The sequence below is a fragment of the Mytilus californianus genome, unplaced genomic scaffold (genome assembly GCF_021869535.1).
Source record: "Mytilus californianus isolate M0D057914Y unplaced genomic scaffold, xbMytCali1.0.p SCAF_43, whole genome shotgun sequence".
Lineage (NCBI taxonomy): Eukaryota > Metazoa > Mollusca > Bivalvia > Mytilida > Mytilidae > Mytilus > Mytilus californianus.
Genome location: NW_026262694.1, coordinates 1,289,239 through 1,310,958, shown reverse-complemented (window position 1 = coordinate 1,310,958; position 21,720 = coordinate 1,289,239). Strand labels below are relative to the sequence as shown.

The following is a 21,720-nucleotide window of genomic DNA, read 5'->3' as shown; positions in this document are numbered from 1 at the left end:
TAACTTATACTTGTTAACTTCTATGTCATTTGATCTCTGGTGGAGAATTGGACCCTTCTCATTGGCAATCTTACCACATCTTCTTATTTTTATATTCACATTTTAAGTAGATGTAAAATAGACCATTCATGCACTCGACTAGGGTCCACATCTTATAATGTACAACAAGGTGATAAGACCTGCCGCTGTAATAGCCTGGTTCATATTTTTCAGCTTAAAAATATGTGAATTGGTGTGGAAAACTATCAGAAGTATAATACATGTATGTTAAGGCTGAGAATTACTAGATGTTTATTGTTATAGTACTCAGTAATAGTAGTCTCAGACTCAGGATAATTAAGGCTTATTGTACTTGTCATATGCAAATTTAAGCCCTGTAATTTTCTTAGTTGCAAGTCTTGTTTTGCCTTAAGGTAACATAAAATAAGGAATTTGAGCCTCAGATTTGAGCTTTAATCAAATGTGATGATTTTCTCGGTAATGCCGGAATGTGATTCTTGTCCGCTCCTGTATGTCCTGGAATCACGTGCACTCATAATTAAAATTGGGAAAAGGTTACATGTACAATATTACCTACGCGATGTATGAAAAGGTATAATACATTTTTTAAATCTAAATTATATGAAAAAGGGGGAGTAATTGCGGTATGAGTTCCATATGGCACCCCCACCCAAAATGTTGTTAAAATATATTTAATTGATATATATTTAATGTACAATAATAATATATTTGTTTTACAAGGTATTAACTAAGATTTAAGGAAATGGGGGTGTCAAATAGATATAGGGGGTGTCACTTATTGGAACAGGGATATGTGTCATAAAAATGTTGTAAAAATTGATTGATTTAATATGTATTTGATGTACAATAGTAATATATATATATATATAACTATAAAGGAAAATGAAACAAAATGAGATTTATAATGATTTCATTTTTATTTTGAAATAATTAATTTCAATTAAAGAAAGGGGATATACTTTTCACATGTCCTGAATGAAACTGTCAAAAAGTGATGTTTTATCTGAATATAATACATATATTCCATTAAATGTTTATCAAAAGTTTTAGATCTTGTATGTGTTGTTGGCAGTTGTCGTTTGATACACCACCTACGATTCTCAATTAAGTTAGTGCATGCACCAATAGTGCATGAGTGGGATCAACAAAGTTTTCTAATTTTTCAACTACGTTGCTAGTTTTTAGTTGACCACAAGCAAAAGGCGATGATTCTTCAGACAATGAAAATAAACTTTTACTAGGATCATATTCATTGTCAATTTCAAAACTTGTATTTATATTAAATTATCCACATTGAAATGATGATGAATCTGATGATACCTCCTCACTTATCTCATTTTTCGGTTTATTAATAACTTTCTGTTTTCTTAAATTCATGTATGTTTATTCTTACTGCAACATGGATTGGACTTGAAGAATCACCCATGTTAAATTAATATCAATTCCAAATAAACAAAGGAAATGAAATAAATAGTGAGTACGTTTCAATTCAATAGTATACCAATACATTTTGACCAGTGTAACTACTGGGGTGTGAAAAATACTCATTTCACTGTATTGCTAATTATATTACATGTATTTAAACTTTACAAAAGTATTTTGTTACCTATTTTAAAGTGCAACAATAACCCTGATTTCCCCATATGGAATTACCTAGTATAAGGATATAATTATTTTTAAAACATATATCACCTAACTTGTCATAGCCTAGTGGCTAAGTCAGTGGACTACAGATCCCAAGATTGGAGGTTCGAATCCAAGTAAGGTATATAGGTATATATATATATAATAATTGTGTTATAAATATAATGAGATGTACTGTAATATAAATGATGCTTAAGATGTATAAGTAGTAACATGTGAAAATCTGAGGGTGTCAAAAGGAAATGGGGGTACCAAAAGAAAAAAAAGATTGTCAACAGAAAATGGCCCACATGAAAAGCAACTAATTTGTAATATTTTTTTAACATTTTTTTCCAATTATTTTTTTAACCCCCCAAAAAAGCCATGCCCCATTTTTTTTATAAATATCCCCTTAAAAAAAAAACTTTTTAGAATGTTTTACTAATCGGGGAAAAATATATTTTTGGGTGGGGGTGCCATATGGAACTCTTTCCATAAGATATACAGGTCTGCATCAGTTAAAGTAATTAAGTTCTGTTGTGACATTAGATAAACAATTTCAATTACATTAAGTATAAGTCTACAGTCAAATAGTTTTTCGTGAAAAATAAACTTAGTAAAAGCACACACATCTTCTGCTTTAATCCAATAATTAAACAAAATGTGCATAATAATATTTACCTTTCGTTGCGCTTTTAGGGTACGTAAAATTATCCATCAAAACAAAAACACTTTGACGTTCGTTTCGTTAACTTTCGTTTCATAAATTTTCTATGTTTCGTTCCCCGGTTTCTTCCAGTTAATCGACAAGTCACCCATTTCAATTTATCTGTTTATAATAAATTTTTGATTCGCCAGTTTGAAAAACCAAAGTTCCTTGTATCATCTATCTCTGTCCATTCTTAAAAACTTTTAAAAAGACAGCAGCAGATGGTCGCATGAGCGTCCATGGATTTTGCGTCATAGTATAAAACACGGTAACGGTGAAAAGATTTCCGGGTTTTCGTGTTCGACGTACCATGCAAGCTTTCGTACATTTACGTATATTTGAGGGTCTGGAATCAAGATGGGGGTTTAAGAATAGAAAATAATGACATAAAGTGCAAAATAAAGAACAGATAGCAAAAAAAAGCAGAAATATAGAATAAAGAATCATAGAGAATAATGGGATTATCAATAAAAAAAAGAATTGAGACTGAATAAAGAACAAACTAAAAAAAGAATATTTATTCATATTATTATTTTACATTCTGTTCAATTCAAAATTAGATAGCTCTGCTGTGGGGGTGACACTGACAGTTGCAATTTTTCCTGTGTAGTGTTACTCACCGGAGTGTACAATTTGTCGAAGTTATTCACCGGCCCTGTCGATTTGGATACAAATATCAGAATCGATTCACACCACGTGATATTTTATTAGACAATACATTGTTCAATAATTCTGTGAGGTGAAATGACATAAACGAATCCACAGAATATGACGTTTTAATAATAGTTCATGCGACACAAGGGGGTGACTACTGAGCTGTTGATCTACACAAGAAAGAAAGGTCAACCAGCAGTTGCATTGATCATTATATAGAAAGTGTGGAAAAAAATATTCATCGAAAAGTTATATAATGAGGAACCTTGATTTTTATTGTCAGCATATTTGTTATGTCGGGTTATGTGTTTTTGATAAATAAACGACATTCTTATTGGAACCAACCAAGCTCCTCTTCTTGTAGACATTTTTTTTTTTGGATTGATGCAGACTTCATACAGGAGCTTCGAAAACATAATCTTTCCTATTTCAAAAAAGTATTGTCCCATTTAAGGGTACATGTATTTACACCCGAAGTACAAAGTCCGGCGATTGCATTGCAAACTTGTATGTTAAGAGTCATTTTGGGGTTTTGAACATCCGTAAACTACAACTTATTTGTCATTTTTTTTTTATTGTGAAAAGCATTCGACACATTTAAATGGTCAGTTTTTTGCAAACATCTCTTGTTTTTAAGATTCTGACTTATACCTGTCATCAATGGATACAACTACAGTTTACATACATACAGATTTCAATTTGGAAAGAAATGAACAAGTTTATTGTTCTATGATCATATTTACAAGGCGATCAAATAACACTTTCTACTTTGTCTTGTTTTCAGAACTAATTATTGCTACATTTTAATTTGACCCAATATTAAAGTCATATGAAACGAGTTTCTTGAAATTTTAATGTTATCAAACTTATTTTTGATGTTTCTGTTATGGTTTTGGTTGAATAATCTGTTATGTCTTATCGTTTGTTGTCCAAATATTTCTAAAATTGCCTTTCCATAACATCATTGTCATATTCCCGAATATGACTGTTATACCGAGTGTGAATCTGCAATGCTATACGACGTGTCTCGGTATTTTGTACATCCAACATTCATGTATTTATTTTTTATATTTCTGTGATGGTTTCGGTTGAATAATCTGTTATGTCTTATCGTTTGTAGTCCAAATATTTCTAAAATTGCCTTTCCATAACATCATTGTCATATTCCCGAATATGGCTGTTATACCGAGTGTGAATTTGCAATGCTATACAACAAGTCTCGGTATTTTGTACATCCAACATTCATGTATTTATTTTTGATGTTTCTGCGATGGTTTCGGTTGGATAATCTGTTATGTCTTATCGTTTGTAGTCTAAATAATTATAAAATTATCCACTGTGTCTTGTTTGCTTATGACACGATCTATAAAATATTCACATGGATTTGGTACACGAATATAAGCTGGCTTTAAACGGTTAATGTGAACTGGTTGTGGAATAACTTTGTTTGTTTTGGGTTCCATTAACGAATAAAGATGAGGACTGTCTATGCGATGAATAATATACGGCCCTGCTTGTTTAAGCTTAAACTTCTGACCAGTCCCTCTGGGATCTTTTCCTAAATACACATAATCCCCTTTTTCTAGAGACAGATTATGAGCTGTCTGATTAGCCCGTTCAATCATTGATATTTTAGATTTTTCTGAATTTTCACGCACTTGATTTCGAATAAATTCAAGTTTGTCAGCAAACTCTCGAATATAATTGTGATAATCTTTTGGAATTTCTGAAAATGCGGTTTTTGTTACACACGATAAGGGAAATGATGGCCTTTGTCCATAGATAATCTCAAATGGTGAATATTTTGTTCCTTCATTCACGGAGTTGTTAATAGAAAAGACGATACTTGGAAAAAATCCTCCCAATTTGTATTGGTCAACAAATACGGTGTAATTCGCTCTGCTAAGGTTCTGTGTGATCGTTCGCAAGTTCCCAAACAGTGATGTGTAAAACTTGGTGTGAATTGTTGTTTGATATCTAAAAGTCTACATATTTCTTTTGTGCATTTTCCTATCATCTCAGATCCATGATCGCTAATAAGAGTATCAAAAACACCAAACTGAGTGATTATTCTATAAAGTGCATGCGAAACAGTAATTGGGTCAGAATTTGGTATAGGCTCTGTAAAAATAAACTTGCTAAACATATCGACTGCAGTACACACGTAACTGTTGCCTGACTTAGACACTGGAACAGGACCAAAAAGGTCAATTTCCCAAACTTGAAAAGGACGAATTGGAGTCTGAAAAGCAACAATGCCGGCTTTAGTCTTTGTGGTAGTCATTTTACGACACTGGCAAGCATGAAATGATTTTATGAAGTCGGACACTTTTCCTGCTAAATTTGAAAAATAATAATGTTCCCTTATCAAATCTACTGTATGCTGAATCCCGCCATTGCCTCCAAGTGGTGAATCGTGGTAAAGCGAAATAATTGTTTTTACGGCTATTTCAGGTAATGCAAGCTGATACTGACAAAATTGTTGTGTTCGCTTAGATCTTGCGACTCTAGTGTGAAAAAGCAAGCCATCGAATAAAGAAAAATCTCCTGTTTCAAGTAGAACTTTACGAGCTAGTTTTTGTGATTGTGGTAAATCACCTTTTTCTAAATATCGGAAAATATTGCAAAATTGCGGGTCATTAATTTGTAACTGTTTTATACTTTTCGGACTGAAATCACAATTTCTGAAAATTTGCAGCGATTCTATTTTCTTTTGGACAGTTTGCTCATCCGAAATAAAATGAACATCTGACAAATCGTCTACAGTTGCCGAAACTAGGCTATCACTATCGGGTATATTTGTTGAGCTTAATGCCGATTGGCTCTCCTCGACGGTATTTGTAATAAATTGATCATTACTAGGACTTTCGCCTGAAGTGTTCATCATAAGGTTCTCATCACTAGTCTGAGAAAATCTTATTTCCCCATTGGAAGATTGTATAGAATTTTCTTTTCCGGAAACTTTTGCAGTTGAGTCGGACATGTCAGACGCCACCGGTTTCTCGGCTATTGATAAGGGTTGATTCGTACGAACTCGTTTCTTTGTAAATTTGCGAGAAACACAATCATCGTTTTCCTCTGTATCGCCATCATATTCAAAGTCAGTTTGTTTGAAAGATTCACTTACTGGCCTACTAAACAAATTCTGCAAAATATCAATATTATTAAGCTGTAGCTCGTCGGTGTCATTTGATTTGTCACTACACAATAAGCTTGTAAAAGGCATTCCATTCGGTGTAATAATATTTCCGACATTTTCGGTGTGATAGGGGAAATATGGATCAAGCTGGTCCGGACTTTCAAATCCTGTTGTTGACGATTTGTAAGGCGCACGTGACAGAGCGTCGGCGACTTGCATGTCTTTACCCGGTTTATATCTCAATTCGAAATTAAACTGCTGTAATATGGCGATCCATCTTTCATAGATTGCTCCTTTTAACTGTTTTTGAAAAAGTGGCTTAAGTGCTTGGTGATCGCATTCAACTATGAATTTGTGTCCCCTTAAATACATTGAACAGTCTAATATTGCTGTTACCATACCAAGAAGCTCTAATTTCGTGGGACCGTAAGACCTCTGCCATTTACTTAGAGACTTTGAACCAAAACGAATAACGCGTAATTCTTCGCTAGTATCTTCCGTTGGGTGGTGTTGATATAACATATATCCTATTCCTTTACACGATGTGTCAACTGCAAGGAAAAACGGCAGGTTGTACTTCGGGAACGCAAGAACTGGAGAGTTCACTAGTAATGACTTAACTTTCTTAAAAGCCTGTTCCTGTTCGATTCCCCATTTAAATTTTACAGATTTTTTCAGTAACTTGGTCATTGGGTCAACTTCCGCACTAAAATTTTGAATGTACTTTCGAAACCAGTTGAAAAGTCCAATGGCTCGTCGTAAATCTTTAACTGATGTTGGCGATGGCATATCAAGTACTGCACTAACACGATCGGCGGGAGGTTGAATTCCGTCTTTTGATATCAAATGTCCAAGAAAAACACAAGAACTTTGTGCGAATGAACATTTCTTCGGTCCGAGCTTAAATCCGGCAGTGGCAAGACGATTGAAAACTTCATTTAAATCACCAATATGATCTTCAAATGTTTCAGAAACTATCAGTATATCGTCCAAGTAACATAAACAAGATCGAGATGTTAAGCCCTTCAAAACTTTGTCCATCAATAGCTGCATGGATGCTGGAGCAGAACTTAAACCCATTGGTAAACGGAGAAATTTATATGATCCAAAACAAGTGTTAAATGCAGTATATCTTTGACTTTCCTTTGAAATAGGTAATTGGAAAAATCCAGAGCTCAAATCTATAGATGTAAGAAAAACGGGTTTTCGGTCAGAAAAAGATTCGGTTAAGTCTTGTAAATCAGGAATTGAATACCGGAAGTCTTGACATTGATTATTTAAGTACCTAAAGTCACAACAAAATCTAAACTGTGACAAACTTGTTGATTTATTTATTGAATTGTTTTTAGGTTGAGGTCTCGTTCGTTTAGATACAAGAACTATCGGACTAGTAATCGGTATATCTTCCGTTTCTTGAACCGTTGAAATAATACCTTGTTTTAGTAATTCATCCAAGTGATCACGTAGTACATTTTTCTTGTCCGGTGACAATCTATAAGGTTGCTGATGTTTGGGTTTAAAGTCCGGTTTTAAGCAAATGTTATGTTTAACAAGTTCTGTATATCCTAACCTTGGATTTTCATCGGTTACAAACAAATCTTTATATTGAATTAAAAATTGTGATATTTGCCGCTGTTCATCGGTTGATAAATGTTTCGGCAATTCAAAGTGTGACAAAAACTTGGACTCAGTTCCTTCACCTGTAGTATGACTTTTAATATCTAATTGTACATTTTGAACAAAGTGTTTGTCCTTTTCATCTGCATTAATTAACATGTAGTCTTCCGTGAACGGTTCAAAATTAGCAATAACGTCTCCACGAGAGATACGAATTTGGTCATTAGTAGGATTTAATAACTTGATCGGAACAGTTTTATGGCTATTTACAGTAACTACGGCTTTCGAAATTAGAAGTCCGCTTTTCAACAAGTGAGAACTATTCTGACACATTCCTGTTTGTCCCTGTAGAATATAGTTTGACACTTTACCCCATATCAAAAGTTCAGAATTTGGATCTACAATAACATGCTTTTGTAATTTAACTTTTGCTGTTTTATTTGAGACAGATAAACTACTAAAATCTAATACTATGTTCTTTGAAATTAAGTAACTCGTACCAAGAATCAATGGATGTGAAGATTGAGTTAGAATATATGTATGTATCCAATGTTTACCCTGCGGCACTTGTAGTTTGACGGTACATTTGCCAACAATATTAACTGACTGGTTATTCGCCAAAACTATTTTCTCTGATACTGAACATATTGACGTTTTACAAGTGTCCGGCAAAAAATCATAAAAACTTTTAGAAATAATGTTTATTGAGCTTCCAGAGTCTACAAGTGCTGCGACAGATATGTGATTAACGTTGACGGGCATATGAATAAATTGAGATTTGAAACTAGTTAAATTTTCATCAGTAAATTCGCAGTCTTCAGTATCAGTGCAATAATTAGCATAGTTTATTTCTTCACGTTGACGACTTTGAGGCGGACTCCTTTTTCTGGCACCTATGGATGAACGCCCGAGGGGGCGTGCCCTTTGACCCCCGGGTTCGACTGGTTTCCCGGATTACTATGATGGTGACACTGAAAAGCACCATGTCCAAATTGCTGACAAAGTTGACACTGCAGAGTTGGACTTATTTCACCGTGACCATTCCAGTTGCAATTTGCTCGAAAATGACCAGGAGCCTGACAATTAAAGCAAGTTTTTAGTCGGTTATTTCCTGCCTGACTTGAAAAGTTATTGTTGTAACGAGGGTTGTTGTAACGAGGGTTTTGATATTTTGGAGGCATTCCTGGTTTGATATCGTTACTTTGTGATTTTAATTCTGATAATGCTTTTGTGAGCTCTTTAACTGGGTTTTGTAACTCTTGAACCGGATTATTATCATTAACAACAATTGGCTTAGCAGCTGCAACACAAACTACCTTCCTATACCCATAGGCTTCGCCCATTTTAGCTGCGGACAATGCACTAGCACTGTCTTTATGTGTACCAGCCCTAACAAAAAACGCAAGCTGTTCCGGTAAACCCTTGATAAACTGGGAGAGAATTTCGTGGTCCTTCTTTTTCAAAATCTGAGCTTTCTCAACTATCTGTCCATAAAAATCTTCCAAAATTTGACCCCTACTTAATTTCATATTTTGAAAATTTTCGCTCTCAAGGAACACGGTTGGACTTTGCCAATCTAACTCTATATACTTTTCATCAAAAATTGCAAGAAATTGTCTCCATGTGCGTTTGCTTCCCGCATCTAGTGAATTAAACCATGTTTATGCAGGGCCTGTTAAGTTAAGGTGAAAAGCGGCAATCATTCTTTGATCATCGGCATGGTCAATTTTGTGAAGAGTTGCAAATGAAGTAAATTCTTTCATAAACACCGACGCATTTTCGTGGAGATAACCCCCAAATTTGCGACAAGCAGCCAATTTTTCCATTATTGCATCTGAATCTCGAATGAAAATACCTGGTTGATTTGCCAATGGCACAGACATTTTGGGAGTGTTTATTGTAGGAACTAAAGAAAGTAATTCGTTAAATTCGGCATCCTCAGATTCGTAATTTCGTGGCATATAAGAGTCATGAAAAAGAGCTATCATATCGGTTCATGAGTAACACTCGATCTTCTTGTCATAGAAAGTTCAAATGTAATGAGATAAATCACACATACATAAATAAACAGTTTTATTCAAATATACAGCCATTTTCTGCCCTCACGTAACGTTGTGAGTCAAACCACGTGTTTTGTACTGTTGACAATTATTTCAAGGCTTCATTTTAATGTTTCATATGTTCATTTTGTATATATCAGGTACCAATTGTTCGATATTAGGGTTCTCCACCATGTAATATTCCTGACTTAGGTTTGGGGGACTAGAGACAAGTATAATATAAATAAAACGAAGAGCTTTCAAATTATGATCCTTTTACTTTGGATTCAAACACAAAAAGAGGCTGATACAAGTAATAATTACACCAATCACGGACAAGGCAAAACAACAGTTCCGGAAAGTACGGATTCAACATACAGATATACAACACTATAACTTTCACGTTATCCCTGAACCAACAAAAAGATAAAAGATTGAGAGTGATAATATATATGAATTTCTGCAGAACAAAACCCCTGCAGTTAATAAGTAAGTTCTAATTAATAGCTATAGAATAGAATAGACACATGAAATATGAATGATACGCAATGAGAGATGTAGCGAATTCTGAAGTAATACTTCGATAAACTGGGTGAGATTGAGAACCGACTATTTTGGAAGATGTAGGAAATTGAAAAAAAAAATCCATCCAATTTAATTAAGCGACTATTTTTTCATTGTTCTATCGGTCTCTCTACGATTTATAAATTTCGTTTTTCCCTTTTGGTATCGTCTGCAACGTTGTTTAGGAATAATTGTAATTTTGATCAAACATAATGTTATCGTACAATATTTGGTGTGAAATGTGCTTTTTATTGAATCCATGCACGTGAAATCATAAGTTTGCAATCAATATCTGCATTTGTTATATATTTTATTAAAGGTTTTGACAGTGTTTTATATACTCATATGAAGCGGAATTAAACAGAACTTCACAAAGAAATATAGAAAACAAAAATACATGCACAGTTCTTTAATTTCACATTTCGATATTTTGATGATGTCCTGTCACTCATAGTTGAAAGATGAAGTAATAAAAATACCAAACTCCAAGGAAATTTCTAAACGGAAAGTCCCATATCAAATGGCAAAATCAAAAGCACATCAAACACTTCAAACGAATGGAAAACAACTTTCATATTCCTGACTTTGTACTTGAATGAGTGCTTACATGTTTTACATTTCTTTACATTTTTAAATTTATTTTTCTTTTAGTTTGATTGTCCCTTTGGTATCGTTCGTCTCTCTTTTACATCTCAGTAAACAAGGTAAATATGATATTAGGGATAAGTAGAAGGTCTGTTTCATATCTTGATATGTTTGACCCGATATTGACACAGATAGACGAATGTATACTATGATTTATGATAAACTTGATGATTTCTATTTTTTTATTGTCATTTTCCCATCTCTTAACAACAGTGTACCCTCTGTTCAGTCGTTTGGTGTTTGTATATCTAGGATAATACGTCACGCTCGTGTATGCTCGAACTGTATTGACTTCGATAACGATACCATGTAGTGTAAAGACCTGAATTTAAAAGTCTTCAAACGTATCGAATTAACATTCACGAAAATGTTTGATATTAATACTTTTGTAGTATAAGTCACCGAAATAAGATTAAAAACATACCAAATTGAATAAAAATTGCATCGTGAAGGTAGTTATGTTTTGCATTTAAAAACTTTTCTTCGACATTTTGCAACTGAATCGCAAGCTTTGCAATGTAATAATACATAAAATATTCTACTACTGACTATCATGTTAAATGTTTTATAGACAGTTCCATGTTCTTTTAGATGCCCAAGGCAAATTATTGTATTAAGAAATGTTAGTGTCCTGTAACAGATTATTCCTGTTGCAGATATGTTTCCTTTGTTCTGTATTTTAATTATCTATTACATATTCATCATAGTTCTAAGAAATGGTTAGATTTTGAATGATGAACATGTATATTCCAAGAGTTATATTACACTGATGAGTACTTCATATCCTGGTAAATTATGATATAATATAAATAGAAAATATCTGTAAATTTTGTTTTCCAGTTTTATTTCTTTACATTATTTCTTTTAAACAGGAACCAACAATTCATATTTCCACAATATATCTTTAAAATGAAATGATATAAACAAAATAAGATTGTATGCATAAATTTGAAGGCAAAAAAAATGTGCGTACAATGCCCGAAAGAGAGTTAGCCTTAAGCTTTCTTTCTCATGCAATGTTAACAAGTATGTACACTTTTTATCAGTAACTGTCCACCTCTTCGGTTTCATACGAACAAAAGGAGAAAGATGGCTTTTGAAAATGTTATTTTTTCGGAAAATGAATTAAAACTTCTTAATAACAGGACTTTCCTCTATACTATTATATTATAATTAAGTACTTGTATATTTAACCCTCACCCGATGAATGATGGGTAAAAAGTATTTGTATTCAGTAATTAAATACATAAATGTGTGGGAGTCGTGAAAACGACCAGCAATCGATCAATCCCTTATGTCTATGCACTGACCTTATGAATATACATACAAATAAAAATCGTATACGCAACGAACTGCAATATATACACGAAACAAACGTGGACCTCGACAAAGGCACCTTTACTTATCAGTCCAATGATAAACGAGGACCTCGATTAGGACCCCTTTACTAGTTAAATGATCAACGAAAACCTTGACGGAGACACCTTTACCAATTAGTCCAATGATAAACGAGGACCTCGACTAAGACACCTTTACCATTTAGTCTAATGATAAAATGAGGACCTCGACTAGGACACATTTACCAATCAGTCTAATGATAAACGAGGACCTCGACTAAGACATCTTTACCAATTGGTTTAATGATAAACGAGAACATCGACTAAGACACCTTTACCAATTAGTTTAATGATAAACGAGAACATCGACTAAGACACCTTTACCAATTATTTTAATGATAAACCAGAACATCGACTAAGACACCTTTACCAAATAGTTTAATGATAAACGAGAACATCGACTAAGACACCTTTACCAATTAGTTTAATGATAAACGAGAACATCGACTAAGACACCTTTACCAATTAGTTTAATGATAAACGAGAACATCGACTAAGACACCTTTACCAATTAGTTTAATGATAAACGAGAACATCGACTAAGACACCTTTACCAATTATTTTAATGATAAACCAGAACATCGACTAAGACACCTTTACCAAATAGTTTAATGATAAACGAGAACATCGACTAAGACACCTTTACCAATTAGTTTAATGATAAACGAGAACATCGACTAAGACACCTTTACCAAATAGTTTAATGATAAACGAGAACATCGACTAAGACACCTTTACCAATTAGTTTAATGATAAACGAGAACATCGACTAAGACACTATTACCAATTAGTTTAATGATAAACGAGAACATCGACTAAGACACCTTTACCAACTAGTCTAATGACAACAGAACAAGAAATGCACGCAATGTTTTTTTTCATATGATATGAACATTAGCACATGTTTTTATTGTTAAATGTGTTACATAACAAACATGATGCTCAATTATAAATTTACTGATCAGTCTTCACATATTGCCATTCCTATTATCTTTTATGATAATTATAGTTGTTTCGTACCATTGCAAACTCGTCACATTGTCAACTCGTACCACAGCAAGTCAACTCGAAAACTAATCCAACGAATGATATCAGAAAAGTATTTGTATTTATAGAACATTTTTAAAAAAGGCAGTCATTATCTATCTTTCCCTGTATATACATGAAATGTTCGATTATGCATTTTCAGTACATGTTGACCAATTTCGAGAATGCATTGGAATAAAATTCAGTGGTACGAGTTGACAATGGTAAGAGTCAGCAAATGTTGATACCCGTTGACAATGGAACGATTTAATTGTTTATTTTTCCCATTCCATCGTTTTACTCGTGATCCACTTCGGAACCTTTTGCTAAATATATGTTAAATTGTGCAATAGTAGCACATATATCCATGAATCAAGTGGAAAACATAGTGTTGATTGAGTGTTACCTTAATTACTTTATAATTTGTGAACAGATGATAAGGACAATAATTCGCATGTTGCAGTAATTAGAGATATACTATGATTCCATGAAACACTTATTGAGGAAGCAACTTCGCAATCATGTAAAGGGACTGATAATAACACAGGTGTAATTAAAAACAACAAGTCGCTGATTTACATAAACCGTTGACACAGAGATATGACTCGCCTGTATGAAATTTTGTTATAATTTTGCAAATGTTAAAAAAGAATCAGCAATATTCAAATTCAATAACCATGACTGAAGGTAAAGGGTCATATAATTCCATGGAAATAAGATGTGCCAATGCTAATATATATATATAGAACAATAGCATGTTTGTTTTGATACCTATTTGATCAGCATGATAGCAAACGGTTTTGTGAATGAAGTCGCGTGCATTTCATTAATACATTGATGCTGGTGAACATTAGACGTTGATGCACTATGCGTGACGTCATTGCTGAATATTTACGAGTATCAGGTCCTGTCCAGGATCTTAAAAAATATTAGGCAGTGAAATAAAGAAAAAAGGAAAAGGAAACATGCACAAATTACCGATACAAATGCATATCAAATATTAGTTACTTGTCATAAGTGGGTCCCCATACTGTGACATTATCACAACCTTTGATCTGCAAACTAAGGAAAAGTTTCGAAGTCAGTAGACCATGGTATAGAAGGCAGGACCAAATAATCTCCATGGAAAAGAGATTAGATTACACAAATATTGTTTTCTAATTATATTGCTTTACATTGATGTTTTTTTTTAACAGGACCCATTAATTCTAATTTCCACAATAAATCTTTCAAATAAAATATATTTAAAAAATTATATGATATACCTAAATTTGAAAACAGACAGATGTGTGTGCAATGCCCAACAGAGAGTTAGGTTTAATCATGAAGTTTCCTGTCTCTTACAATATTAACAAGTATATACACTTCAACTTGGAAGGAGAGTTTTCTCATTGTCACTCATACCACATCTTCTTATATCCATTCAAGACATTCATATATTATTCATGAAGTTCATACGGAATATTTATCAACAAGGTCTTGGTATCTCCCGATTAACTTTTTTAGAAAAATGTCGAGACGTTCTTTGACATAACCCTGGTTTATCAACTTTCTGCTCAGACACTGATGACTTTTATAAAGTCTGAGTAGCAGCTGCAAGCTCTTGAATACCGAATGAATTATAAAATATATATCTCATATGCAGGTGAAGTTGGTATATTGCTGCTAAGGTGAGGGAAATTTATAATTTCAAAAACTATTTTTTTCACACAAGCCAACTTCCACGCCTTTATGATTACTACATTTGATTCCATCATTTTGGGAATATATACACAGGATAAACGTGTAATGAAATCATAAGAAATTAAACACATACTACTGTTCCTGCAGTTACTCGTCAACAATGAAGTAAAGAAAATAGCGTACAGTTATCGATTACAAGACGACAGACCATTTTGGCGGTAATATAATGCATGCCAAGTATGGCCGCATAATAAATTAGTAAGTTTCTATGTCAGGATAGATTGTATAATACAGATGACAGCAATATTGGTACACAATGACTTCAAAATGTTATCTGCATCAATAAAGAGTGTCAGCATGTCCTCTTTTTAATCAAAATATTTTCTCGTCACAAAAACTCAGTAGTTTTTATACCTCAGGCTGGCTCGTACAAAATGTATAACAACATTATTTGACCGAAACAACTAAAACGGACCATATTTTCCCTTTATTATGTAAAATCATATGGCCGCATAATAAATCAGTAAGTTTTTTTTTTGTGTGTCAGGATAGATTGTATAATACATATGACAGCAATATAGGAACACAATGACTTCAAAATTTTGTCTGCATCAATTTAGAAGGCCAGCATGTCCTCTTTTTATTCAACATGTTCAAAATATTGACTCACCACAAAAAAATAGTTTTGATATCTCAGGCTGGCTCGTATAACAAAATTATTTGACTGCATCAACCAAAACTGACCATATTTGCACTTTATTATGAAAATTTATATAGCTGCATAATAAATCACTAATTTTATTCACTCAGGATGGATTGTATAATACAAATGACAGCAATATTGGAAAACTATGCCTACAAAATTTTAGCCGCATCAATTAAGAGTGCCAGCATGTCCTTTTTTTATTCAAAATATTGACATGTCACAAGAAATCAGTACTTTTGATATATCAGGCTGGCTCGTATAACAAAATAAATTGACGGCATCATTCAACACTGACATAATTGATTATAATTGTATTTTATAATGAAAAGTATGAGAAGGTATAATCAGGGAATAGTATACTGACTGACAGTTAGTATATAATGTCGTTTTATTGATTTTGTTGGTAGCTAAACGTCCATGGGCAAATATTTCATTCATGTTCAGGACGACTATATACGTCCCAGATATCATGTTTAAACGGGAAAGATGAATCTGCCGAAAAAGACGTAATAGTTCATAACTATACAACACCTTATATATCCGGACACTATACAATTTTTGTTTGAACATTTTGTCAAAAAACAGAATCTTAAATCCAAGGCAAACAAGGTGAACTACGATGAATATCCATGTAATGCATATGATTATGTTTAAAAAGAGATTATAAAAAATGGGGACCGACGCAAACAATGATGTTCATATCCCATCATATAAAAATAGGTTTTTTCAATGCGTTAGATAACCTTTCTATCCGACTTTCAATTGTAAAACAATCTTTCCTTTCTTTATGATAGCTGCATGTACATATGTCGATCAACAAGTTTGAAATTGTATAGCAATTATTTAATGTATATAAGAATATAAAATAAAAAAAGAAATTGTTAATGTGTATATGTATACAGACTCACTAACGAGTACATTTTTTGCTATACTGGGGGGAAAGAACATTACGATTATTGTTTACATAATTAAAGGTCAGGTCCAATATGAAAAGTCTAAAACACGGCAATCTGTCATAAGCAGACCTGTCCTGAGGTCCGGTCAGTAGCAGACCTGTCCACAGGTCTGATCTGGGACAGACCTGTCCCCAGGACTGGTCAATAGCAGACTTGTCCACAGGTCTGGTCTGGAGCAGTCCTAAAAAAGCAGAACTAGGTCTGGTCTACCACCGACGAAGTTCACTTCCTTGTTTGCTTAAAATTTCATAAGTTAACTTGGAAAGCAGGAAAAAAGTCTGCTCCAAGTTAACTTTTGTACAGGTTAGGACTGCACCCATCTGTATCTACATTTGTCTACCTTTGACCAGACCAAAACTAGCTCGACCAGTTAAGTATGAAATCTCTTCAAATAATTATAGACAAAATCATCAATTCACCGTCTTTTCGTTATATACAATCACTTGTTTGAAACATAATATTTTTGAATACTAAATACAAAATGCAAGTGTAACATGTCAAAAATTACCTTAGCTATTTTTGAGTTATATCTCTTTGAATAGAGTTCAGTAAATGAAGCGAAATTTGGAAATTAAATGAAAATGGAAAAAAAGAAAAGATAATTTTTATAATAGCATTTATATATTTTATCAAATCATATTTCTGATACAGTTTGATTATTTGTCCAAATATTATTTAAGGGTATTTCAAAATATTATTTACTTCATTCTAGTAATTAGTGTACAGGTAAAAACTGTTCACTACATTGTATGTTTTTCACTATTGCTAAATAACTGATCGACAGGTGTAGTTGTGTCTCAGTTTTGTGAACAAGAATATTTTAAGATTGAAGGTTGGTGTATTTTGTAAATATTTATAATGATTTTGAATATGACTGTTTTATATAAAAGTGTTTTATAAAATACAAAAAGAACAAAAACTATGATATGTACATGTAAATAACATATTATATTTTCATCTGAAGTTTTGCAAATGCAAATACGCTTTCGAAATTTTGTTTTTGTATCATTATTTGAATTTGAAGTATAGTTTTATTGTGCCAATTGATAGGCATTGATAAGCAATATTTATACTATGAAAGATGTGTTTTATATTTTAATTATAAAAGGTTCTGATAAAGTCAGTATTGTTCACAGGTAGATCTATGTGTTTTTCCTACAAGAGGATGATATTTTGCTGTGAAATTGTCTGCTATTTCCTTATTTAGGGTATGTATATTGAATTGTAATTGTGTGCCCTTGATTGATATTATGATTATGTTTAGTTAATTTTCGATATTTCTAATTGAAATATTATTGATTATCCATGAACAAATGTTGATTACTTTGAAGACTTTCTCTTATTTTATACTTTTATTGAGAAAAAGTTAAGAATTGTAATATTCAGAAAGGGAGATAATCATGTTCCTGTAGCTTTTATGAATAAATGTTTCTGATGCATTGAATTGACATTTGAATAAGCAATCTTTATTACAAGTTAAAGTTGATTGAATTTATCATCTGCATTTCAATAGACTTATGATGTTTTGTGTTTTTCTGTTTTTCCAAAAATATTGAACTATTCAGCGTTGCCAATTAATGTGATTATTTTTTATATATATATATAATATGAATATACAATAAATTCATGAACATTATCTTTGTGCTTTCGTAAGCCAGTTTATCGTTTTCGTTTATGGAAAAAAATCAAATTTGAAGATCTGTTATATATATTTATATCAATATTTGGAATATAATGCAAACGATGTACATGTACTTAGTAGATAAAACAAAAATCCCAAAGTTCACTTAATTTTTTTATTGCCTGAAATGATGTTTGGCAATTGGTTGAATAGTCATCATCAGATTTCAGGAAATAAGCCTAATGACTAAATATTTCAGGCAATCACTTAATGCCTCGGTATTAACTAATTGCTTAGGATTTAAGCTTACAGCATAATTTCACGTATTGCCGCTAATAAATACATCTTAGACAGTAAATTACATCTACGCTACGGAAAACTGTTTAAATTCTAGTTTTGGGTCTTTCAAGGATTCTATACATCACATACTAATGAAATGTCATTAATGGATGAATCTATGACTACAAACAGTGTTTCACACAACGATTATTTAATTCACGCTTGAGTAATAGGTAACGTTTTCAGTTCTTTTTTTTTACAATAAACAATCCAGATCATAATGTTACTTTTAACACGCTCGATAGAGCAACTTGTACCTGTTGGTTCCCGTACGTTGGAGCAACACATTACAGTTTTTTGTGTACCATAGATCAACCCGTTGAAATTAGTTCGCGTACGTTCAAGAGCAATTCGTTGCAACTAACCAGAGAGCGCGGTTTGTATCCAAAACTAATCATTCCTATCAATTACTATTACAATTCTCTTCATCAGCAACCCTTAATTGACCAATTAAATGTAGTTTTACATTCAGTCTAAATGGCGACAGACGACAGACTAGGTGACACCCTACATATTTTCAACACCTCGAAACTGTGAGGAATTCATTCATTAAGCTTACATTAACTTACTGTGACACGTTGTGATACGGTACATGTACTAACTGTCACGCGTTTTTCTGGGAATTTGCGAACCACAAGCAAAGCGTTGATCTAGCCAACATTGTCAAAATTGCATTTTGACAAGAATAACTATTCATATATACATCAAGTACCGATGCAACTTCATCAGTGCGTATGTCTTGTAAGCATGTACGATAAGTTTGTATTTCAAATTGTAAAGATCAACAATATCAAATCATCAAATGAATATTTTCAGTTAGCACATGTTTAATTATCACATAAATCCACAATGAAAATTCATCGCACTCCCAAAAATCCTGCATCAGGAATAATCGCACTCACACCTTTCTTTTTTAGTTTAAATGAACCGCTTTCAATAAAATAGTGTCGAAATATACCAAAGGGACATTCAAAGTCATAAGTCGAAAATCAACTGGGTTTTGCTCAATGTTGAAGGGTGCACGGTGACCTATATTTGTAAACTTCTATGTCATTTGGTCTCTGGTGAAGAGTTGTTTACTTGGCAGTCATACCACACCTTATTTTTATATTGACAACGCTATTGCAAAACCGAAAAGAGACAAAAAGACAAACAGCATAATACAATACACAACATAGAAAACTAAAGACTAAGAAACAAGAACCCCACCTAACATCGGGGGTGATCTCAGGAGCTCCGGAATGATAAGCAGATCCTGCTACAAATGTAGCAATCGTCGTGATACTCATTTATATATAAAGAGATCTGTGAAACAGATCTTCAATAAACGATATTCTAGATTTTGTCGGTTTATTAACACACATTCGGAAGTTATTGTACATTGAAAATGCATATTTTGAATGATATTGGGTTTAAATAAATTATTTGGTATTTTCAAAATGTAAACAAACGCAGTTTTCAAATCATCCTTTATTCTAGATTCTGTCAGATCATTAACAAATATTCGGAAGTTATTGTACATTGACAATTCGTATTTTTTTATAAAATTGTGTTTAAACATACATTTAAATAAATTATTCGGTATTTTTTAAACCGTAAACAAACGCAGTTTTCCAATCATCCTTTATTCTACAATAGTAATTATCGCGTATGACAGTGAAAATGAACTACCTTGATCTGCACATTGTATACACTGATATATATTCAGTCTATGAGTTACTATTTTGAAAATTGAATATCTTAATGCAGGTGATTTTAAGAGATACTTAAGAGGGAATATTTTTGAAATGTTCAGAAGTGACTCTTGAAATAGAGCTGGTAGAGTGTTGCCTGAATTCCTTCATAATTAATGAAAATATGATTAGGTCAATAATACACGTGCATTTCATTGATATATTTCTGCGAATGGACATAAACGCGTAACGTTGCTGCATTGATGCAGAAGGCGTCATTTCCTAATATTTTCGAGTAACATGTCCTGTCCAGAATCTTAAAACATATATGGCTGTGAAATCAAAAGGAAAATGTTCAAATTCACGATACAACTGCATACCAAATAGTATTAACTTCTAATAAGTGGTTCATCTTACAATGATTTTATCACAAACTGTAACATGTAATCTTAAGAAAAGTTTAAAAGTCAGTAGACCATGACATAGGGGGCAGGGTCAAATATTCTCCATGGAAATGATATTCACAAACTGCACTAATAAAAAACTTTAACAGAATGTTGACGCCGACCGCCGATGCAATCACCACCAGAAACAGCATACCTATCTTTCGCTTTTTGATTTCGTCAACGCAATTACAAAAACTATGGGATATTTCATTGATATATGAACTAAGTTCAACATTGCCAGAAAGATTTGGAATCTTAGTTCCTTCGAAATTACTTCATTCATAATATGATCTAAACAAGACAGAAACTAAACCTTACCGTGTAATGATGATTTCCTAACCCATCCTGAAAACCTTGATGTGTTATTTGCTATGTGTTGTTTAATTCCATTGCCTTTGTTAACATATCTATATCAAATTGTACAGAAGTTGAGAAAAAAAACTTCCTTATAACAACCTTGTGGAGGGTCAGGGAAGGGGTCGTCATTTTTGTATTCATTATTTTTAAGACCATTATTTTTTTATCCTTTAAAAGGTTTTACTTTTATTATCTATACTTGTTTTAACCACCCTATTATTCTTTATTGTTTATTGTTTGATCTATTTTTATGTATTTTTTGTCCACAATTCTCTTCTCTGTAAACCCAATAGAGACCCTCATAAAAGTTAAGTGATCGGTTTTATCAATTCCTGTGTAATACAAAGCGTGGATTATTTGAACATTTTATGGATTTATAATTAAATTTGTGTGTTTTCTGTCATGCTAATTGTGTTTGATAAAATTTGAGATTATTATAAAGATTACTTTTTTTTTAATTTTCGTTGCTTTATCATTTTAGAATACATATTATTATGCACTTAAT

The 21,720-nt window shown here is 32.7% G+C and overlaps 1 long non-coding RNA gene across 2 annotated transcripts in view; it reads right to left on the bottom strand.

Annotated features, from left to right (window-relative positions):
• The window catches only part of LOC127699889 (uncharacterized), a 28,087-nt gene extending 6,807 nt beyond the window's left edge, over nucleotides 1-21,280 (bottom strand). The window contains exon 1 of one of the 2 annotated variants that reach the window (XR_007981273.1): nucleotides 21,177-21,280. This is a non-coding gene — a long non-coding RNA (uncharacterized LOC127699889). Of the gene's footprint in view, nucleotides 1-2,325; nucleotides 2,599-21,176 lie in introns of those variants that run through there. The other variant, XR_007981272.1, reaches the window with a different exon arrangement.
• Nucleotides 21,281-21,720: the final 440 nt, after the last annotated feature.